Genomic DNA, 8,671 nt, shown 5'->3' on the forward strand with positions numbered 1-8,671 from the left:
GCAGATACCAAGATGAGGAATGAAAAATAGGTATCTCACCTCCTGTGCTGGAAGGTGTTGGGAATGGAGTTTTGTGAACCAAATTCTCCCTTTACAGAACTTCAAATGAACTTTTTTCACTTGGCTCTTCATGGGAGTTCGTAGTGCCTTGAGGCTTATTTTTGAGTTTCCCGTTCAAGCAAAACAAAAAGTCTTCACAGCAAAGCACAAATGTGACTGTATACATTCAGTTTTTTCCACCCAAAATCACAGTTCAGTCAGATGTGTTCAAATCTTTCTCCAAGTTTACTAATTGGTGTGGGAGCTGTGGTAACTCTTATGTGAAAACCATCCTGAGTTCCATGGGCACACTAAAATCCCAAACTGGCTACTTTTAATCAGTTCTTTCCTTTTGTTATGAAAGGTTCACACCGTGCCAGTTGGGAGGACTACTTAGGTGGAAGAACATTGGCTAACTGATGTCCCCTGGAGATTACAGCTGCACAAAAATATGGATCTTCAGGGAATCAAGAGAACTTCAGAAGTTCTTCCCACCTGAGGGGGGAAAAATGTAATGAGCACTTGCTCCTGAATCTCAACTGGAAAAATGTTTCTACAGTTCTATAAACTTTGCAGCCTTCAAATCCTGCATTTCACCCACATCTCATGGGTTCCTTTATAAATCGGAACTGGGACATCCTCTTAAATTAGGAAAAAGTGGAGCTAAAAGTGAAGGCATATGGTTGAAGTGGAAGAGTGCCATTTCCCATTCTCCCAAGAGCTGGAGGACCTCATTAATGAGAACATAAGTGTCACAGGAACTATATTGTCAGAATGGTTAAGTAGACTCAGTGTGCTCTAAAGAGTATTTTGTAAACTTTCTGCTATACTTTGTTTGCAAGGATTTGCTGTTTAGAAATAGCAAATAGAGAGAAAATGCTTTAATAAGAACTCCAGAACTATCTGCATGGGATGGAATAGCTGAAACCAGAAGATAGGGTCATCCTATCCTCTCAAGCCCTTAATTTGCATGATTGCTCCTATCATTCTCACTAATCTAACCTGTTTCTGAGCACATGGTGATCATTGTGGGATTGTGACACTTAGCTGGTTCACCAGCATAACAAACTACTAACCCCGTGTATGACCCATAAATTAACAAAAGGCATTACAATTGTAATCAGTACAATTCACATGTGTGAATATCAAAGAGATGTAAGCAGACCAGCAATCACTAACCCATTCATTAGTAGTAATAGGAATCAAGGGAGATGATAAATGTTTGCCTAAGTCCCTTTCATGTCTGAATTGCCTTTACATTATGTATGCGATTGTGTTCAGTTAACCTGAAGATCAAAGATGTGAGTCACTGCAGGAAACTGGTAATATTACCTAAATTGTCTTCAGTTTATCTATCCCTATTCTTAATGAATGACCAGCAATCAGTGTAACTAGATTACCTGTGGACGCATAGGAAATGGAATGGGTCAGTATGTGCTCAACAAAGAAGGAGCCGCAGTCACATGGGGTGCTCAAAACACTTGACAGCCTGTTTCACCTATAAAAGAGAAACCTCGGGCCTCATTCTGCATCTCTAGTCTGCTGAACTTTGAACAGGGAAAGTTTAAGCCATGGGACTGAGATCTTCCAAGTAGTTACTTGAAATACCCTGGAAAATGAGTGGAAAGACTTGAACTGAGTCTATATCTAAGCTGCCTTTGGATTCTGACCTGTTGGAATGATTCCAGAGAGACTTTTGTGCAAACTAGCAAATTTACCATCAATGCTACAATTCTGATCTGAGGATTTTCCAATCACTTGTATATGATTCTTTAACCATTTAACTCTTTTTTTCTTTTATTATTAATAAAATCTTTAATTTACTAAGAATTGGCTGACAGCATGATATTTGGGTAAGATCCTAAATATATATTGACCTGGGGATAAGTGTCTCATCCTTTGGGATTGGTAGAACCTCATGTACAGTGAATTGGGTTTTCAGTAACCTCTCACTATATTAGACTAATTTGTCTGGATGGGAACCAGGATCTGGAATGCCTAAAGCGGTCTGCGATTTTGGCTTCTTGTTAACTAGTGTGGTGCTACAGAAGCTCATTTTGTTACTGGTTTGGTGACTCTCATGATAGAATAAAGTACTAGTTCTTGGGGTGTCTCAGCCCTGAGTGTGGCATTCTCAGTGATGATCCATTCTAGGCAATGGTCACAGTTTATTTCATTGATCAATTGGTCTTACAATTAAAAGCTATTTTCTAATGTCTACTCTGAACCCTTCCTCCTTTAGCGTGCTGTAACTTGTTACAGAACATTCTTTCATTTGGCAGCTCGGAAGCCCAGATGGATCTGAATCCCACATTAGTACTATAAATTGAATTGTTAGGCTTTATAAACAAAAACCTGAAGCAAATTCCACTATCTTATTTATTTGTATTACCTTAGTGCCTAGGAGCCCTTGTCACGGACCCCCACCCACCCAATTGTTTTTTCTTTTTTTTATTCCCGGAGGCACTGCAATACCAGGTCAATGCATGGGGTGGACAAAGTAAGCTCCTCTTCCAGCCCCCTGTTTCAAAAATCAATTTAATATACAGTCCGCAAATTAAGGACATATCAGATATTAAACTGATAAGAACAGAGACTACACCTTGATTTTAGCTGCTAGGCACTGTAAAAATACTGACCAAAAAGACAGACCCTGCCTCAGAGGGCTTGTGGCTGTTTATGGGGAGCTCCTCAGAAGCCTGAGGGGAGCTTGAGAGAAAGTATGAAGGTGTTTTCAGCTCTCTGTCGCACCCAAAAACGCATGCAAAGTCAGTGGCTGCATGCATCCATGATACTGCAGATATGTCACAGTTAAAAGGATCAAGAGAAAACAATGGGTAGAGAGGGAATGAACCCAAGTAAGAAGTTTACACCAGTGTGACATTACTGAGGGTACAGTCTGGACTGTTGAATAACTGTCTCTTCAGTCCTCCAATGGTAAACATAATAGTATAGACTGTCACAACAAGCTGACAGGAAAAAATACTATCAGAACATTAGAAAACAAGCACAATAAAACATGCCATAGACAAAAACAAGCACAGACATATTGTTAGAGATCTGGAAAGACATCTGCTTTGTCTGGAAGTGGCTCTGGTTCCTCAGTATGAGGAAACTAATCATTACTCATCTCCTATGTAAGGGAGATCTGAGTTCTCTTCTGGTGTTTTGTCACACTTTTTGTGACCTTGTTCAAGTAACTTAAATTCTCTGGGCCGCCATTCCTCCTCTGAAAAATTAGGATGATGACACAGTTGACCTCACAGGCCTAAATTCAGGTGAGGTTTAAAAGTGGTTTGGAAATTTAGATGGAAGGTGCTGTGAAATTAAAACAATTTAATATCTTTAACAAATTGTGCTTATGTGTGTTCCTGCATGACAATATCTGTCTTGGTCTGAAGGTTTTAACTGGGGCATAATTTCCAACTAGTATGCACAATTAACACTTTCTTGTGGGTGTTGTGTCGTGTGTGTCCCCCCCAACCCCTTCCCCACCCCGGTCAAATTCCACATTGAAGTCAATGGTCATGTTATTGCAACACTCCTATTTCCAGGTAATACTTCTGCTATATAAAGCAAATTCATATTTTGCTAGCAGCATTAGTAATTTGCCTTCAGCATTGACAGTAATACGAGCAATAATGGCTAGAAAACCAGGCGTTGCTCTGGGAATACTCGTACAGTACTAGAATGAGAAATTCCACAGCATGCATTTAAGATAAGTTGATGTAGCATAAAATTGCATGCTATGGCACATTAGTCAACAGAAAACAGATGCCATTGTTTTCTAAGGGAAGTCACTGCTCACAATGGCCCCTCGCAAGGCTATCCCATTCACGTGACATGTGATCAGGGTCTTTTTCTTTTTCCTAGGTCTAATCGCCATTTGATGTACATGAGTAATTCCAATTAACTTTAATACACACTCATCAAGAGAAGACTGGATTTCCTACAATAGAATACGCTTTAGAGGTAGAGGTTTCCTGATTAAATACACAGAAAAAGTGCTTCATATCTAAATTGTAACTTAGCCAATCCTACCACATGTTTGACAGGTCACGCAATAAATGAGTTGCCAACTTTGTTTGAGCTGCTCTGTCTCAGTTGGGTTGCAGACTGGCTCTCATTACTAAATTCAGGTTTCAGAGTAACAGCCGTGTTAGTCTGTATTTGCAAAATTGTAGTCAGTAACCCCCCAGAGATCACACAAAAGCTTTCAGCATATAGGAAAGGCATAAAAAGATCTGTAAAAGCGGCAAAGAATCCTGTGGCACCTTATAGACTAACAGACGTATTGGAGCATAAGCTTTCGTGGGTGAATACCCACTTTGTTAGATGATCATTTTCTTAAATGGTATTCCTTTGTTTCAATTCACAGGCTATATCCCTTGGTTGAAGGATCGTATTATCATAGGAATTTAGCTTCCAATAGGTTTGTTAGTAGATAGTGACTGCAGCAGACCTAAGGCATACCATAGATGTCTGTTTCCATATAGACAATTATTGAAGCTGGAATCTCCAAGTTTAGGATTCCTGCTGGATCTTTGTGTAAAACCTATGACCATTCTGATTTGGCTGTTTGGTGACATTAAAAGGCATGTTGGAAGCATGCTTTTCACACACAGCTCAACTATATGTATATGTGAGGTTATGTCAAAATTTACATCTTGGTAATGTGCATCTCTCGTAAGGTGACTGAGAAGTTTCTATTTGGTTTAGACAAAATAAGCTTTGTAATGTTTTAATGGTTATATTTATGGTAACTGTTTTATGGAACCCCTATTAGGGTATGTGTGGAGTACAACGTGTATCCCACTGCTTAGAGGGGGCTGCTGTGCTCTGTTGGGGACTTATGCTGGGAAGAGGGCAGCTGGTATTAGTGGGGCTGCCAAAAGAAGGTGGCTTTAAAATCTGACTGGAACTCCATAGTAGTCCCATGGATGGAGACTGCTGGGGGATGTGTCTCTTGGGCAAGCTGGCTGCTCTTGAGGCTCCACGCATTGACTGCAGACCCTCAAGTGAAACAGGAATTGAAGCAGCAGCAGTGCCTCTGGGTAGGATTTCCACAGTAGAGGGCCCTGCACCATTGACTGAATAAAGTTGGAGGCTACAAAGCTAAGGAAACACAGGACTCGGGAACTGGAGGATTCTAAACGCAACTAGATACTGGAAAGGCAACCTGGGAAAGCATTTGAGAAGCCGGCACCTGGGACACATGGACTTTGCTGTGTCCTGATTTGGCTTCAGGGAATTAATCACTACAGTGTACTCCTGATTATCTGAATAGCAGAGGAGAGGGTCATGGATTTTATTCAGGTTATTGGGAGTTTGGATAGCTGAGAGGGCAGGAGTCATTCTGCAATGGGGGCTCGAGGCTGTTCCTCTTCACAGTCCTGGCTGGGGAGTGGTCTTAGCTCTGCCCCACTCACTCACTCACTCCCATGACAGTGGGGCTGCAGAGGGTTCCGGGGGGCCAGTGACACCCAATCGCTGCAGGTGCAAGGTGCAGGGCAGAACAGAGCCACCACCCCCCGGCTGGAACTCTGCTCTGCGCTGCCAGGACTGCAGCCTTCCCTGCATCTTGCACCTGCAGGGATCACTGGCTCTTCAGCTCCCCTGTCCTTCCCCATTCACTCACTCCCATGACAGGGGCCGAAAAAGGCTCCCTGAAGTACCAGGTTTACAATGGCACCGTCAGGCTGGGCCCACTTAGTAATAACTGAGTAAAATAACTTAGTAGTGCTGGAAGGCCCTGAGAAGTGAGGGAGCCACTGCACCTGGACTGTAGCCTCCCTTGCTCTGGTCCTCCCCCCAAGGCCTCACCTGCACTCCTCTCCCCCTGTGGCTTGCCTGTCCTCCACCCGGAGGCCCTGCCTACACTTGGCCTCTTGCCCCAAGGTCCTGACCTCAGTCTGTCTCTTCCCATCCCTGATCCCTCTTTCCTTGAGGCCTCACCCATGGCTCGCTCCTCTCTGCTTCTTTCCTACCCCGCTCCCCACCCCCAGGCAGGAAAAAGGTGGGAGGGCATAGCCTTCCCACTTCTAAAATTGATGGGGCCATGGCCCCCCGGTTCCCCCGTTCCGGTGCCCCTGTTGCCAGGTGGCTGGTTTTTGACCAGAAAGTCTAGTTGAAAAGTGGGCCTGCCAGAGTCTGGTTGCTGACCAGACACTAAAAGTCTAGTTACAGGAGTAACTGCAGTCAGACTCCCCACCAGGAGGGTGGGAAGAGCAGCTGCAGCTCAGAGAGAGAGAAACTGGCTCAGAAAGAGCTGGCTCTGGCAGAGGTAGGTAGGTACCAGTTCCGTGCCGCCCCAGGGGGATCCTGTCTGCTCGCCCTGCTGTGCTTGCCCCCAGCCCCTCCCTTACCCCATGGGGGCCCACAAATATGTTTGGCACCAGGCCCACAAAAGGTTAATTTGGCTCTGGCTCCTTGCACTGCCCCAGGAGCCATTCAGCAGTAGGGAAGCCACCCCTGTAGCCAGGGGCTCATGCTCCTCACAGTTCTGGGGGTGGGGTGGGGGAGTGGGAGCTCTGCTCTGTTATCTGAAGTTGAACCTCTGCATTATCCCAATCCCTTCCTTGCCCTGCATGTATCTCATGCTGGGGGACAAGGAAGGGATTTGGATAATGGGGAGGTTCGGATAATAGGGTTTTGGCTAAATGGGAGTACACCATAGTCCTTTCTTGAGGTACAGGGTTGAGGTTGCTGGTACTAGGTGTCTGTCAGCCAGGGAAGTTTGGTATTTGCAGAAGCTTTGGTGCATCCCAAGGAAAAATATTGGAATTTGGAGCTCTGTAACTTAGTAGCTTTACTTCCATTTTTTTTTAAAGCTCAAATAATGATGTGCAGCATTCCTTATGTTCTCCAAGGGGGGTTTCAACCACCTGCAGACAAAGAGCAGCATAGTACAAAGTTGTCTTTCAGCTTGAGAAGAAACATTATGGGCCACATCATTAGCTGGCATAGCTCCATTGAGCTACCCAAGGCTTCATGTGAAAAGCAATAGGGCCAATGCGCTTTGTAACAATGTTTTCCAATATCTTAAGGGGCCAGTGAGTTTCATCTTCTGAGTAAAATAACTTAGTGTGCATGGACCTGATCCTGTGAAATGAGTGTCTTCTGCAAGATGCAGTCTGTTTTATTGCTTATGATGCATGTGACATCTCTTCTGGACTGGTCACTCAGAATCAAGCTGTTGTCACCTATACTTGCCCTGAATACGTACCTTGGGCTCAGAATTGCATTCTTGTAGCTAAAAAAAAAAGGCAGTTTACCACATCTTGTGTAGCTGTGTTCATTGATAACTATAAAAAACCTTAACCAGCACCACTGAGAAACTTGTATTTTAAATGTTTTTTTAAAAGAGAATTGAAAATCAAACAATAGCCAGACATAAAAAAAACTGAATAGTAATAGTGGGTTCTTCTGTGCAATTTCAGTAAATAAAATATTTACATTTTCAGTCTATGTCCTTCAGTGCCCTTTAATTAGGGATAATGTGTAATGTGTGTAGTTGCCTTGAAAGAATGGGGTCTGAACTCTAAGTGACTTGGCCTGAGGGCTGAGCCATAGAAGACCCCGGCCAGAGGCAGGTAGCTGACAGGAGATGCTGAGGTCAAAGATCACGACAACACCCCACACCAATGCAAAGGGGATCTGCGAGGGTGAGTGAGCTCCACCACAACTATCTTCTTATGGATTCTAGGTTTTGATTTTTACGAACAGTTTGTGTATTTAAGAAGCCCTGTTTTTACGTCGGTACCTGGTCAGTGGTGATATAGGAGGTCAAGATTGGGGGAGAGGGGGAAGCCTTCCATAACTCTACATGGCAAAGCTTACATGTAAAGGAACTTATTGCCCCCACAAGCATGATAGATATTTCATGGAACCTGTGGTAAGAATCAGGCATGCTTGCCAGGTGTACGGCCTTCTGTTGTATGTGACGAAGTGCATTAAGTCTGTGCTTACTCATGTGCTTGTGTTTGTTCAGGTAAAAGGTCTTTGCCCTTCATTGTACTGCATGTAAAATAAACTACTCAAACATACATAAAGAATTTCATTGAAAGACTGCAACCCAACCCAGCCTCATGCATGGCATTTTTATGTTTTTGTTGTGTTCTTCTCCTTTTGGGAACAGAGCTTCAAGGTTTTAAGCAAAAACAGCAAAGACAAGTGCAATTTCTGTTTTAAAGCAGCCTTGCTTGTTCACCTCCCTCACTTCAAATAAAAGTACATCACAAAGAGATAACTGCATGGTAAAAACAACAATGCTTACTCACCTCCCTTTCCTTGGCTGCACTTGGGAGGAGGCAAATGTTTCTGATACTAGATAGAGAGCAGGTTTGTTTCAGAAATTGATTGATCGTTCCTATGAATAAAGAAGACAGCAGAACAAGACAACCAGAGATCATTGTAGGCAAATATTTGAAGAGGGATACACTTGAAAGCACTTAAAATAAAAGCCCGAGAACTGTGGCAAAACAAAGGATATTGAAAGACATTAAACATTCAAGTGCTGATTGATGGTGACTCTTAGGAGTTAACACGCTTATGAGAGCAAAACCGGAATCCCTCTGGAGAGGCAATGTATCTGAAACCGTTTTAAATAAAATAACGAGAAGACCAAGCAGAC

General features: G+C 43.3%; 1 non-coding gene across 1 annotated transcript; it reads right to left on the reverse strand.

The window, feature by feature from the left end:
• Positions 1–2,480: 2,480 nt before the first annotated feature.
• LOC114018644 lies at positions 2,481–2,672 on the reverse strand. The gene has a single exon (XR_003563928.1). It is a non-coding gene; the product is annotated as a U2 spliceosomal RNA (small nuclear RNA).
• Between the last annotated feature and the right edge of the window lie 5,999 nt (positions 2,673–8,671).

This window comes from Chelonia mydas, chromosome 10 (assembly GCF_015237465.2).
Source record: "Chelonia mydas isolate rCheMyd1 chromosome 10, rCheMyd1.pri.v2, whole genome shotgun sequence".
NCBI lineage: Eukaryota > Metazoa > Chordata > Testudines > Cheloniidae > Chelonia > Chelonia mydas.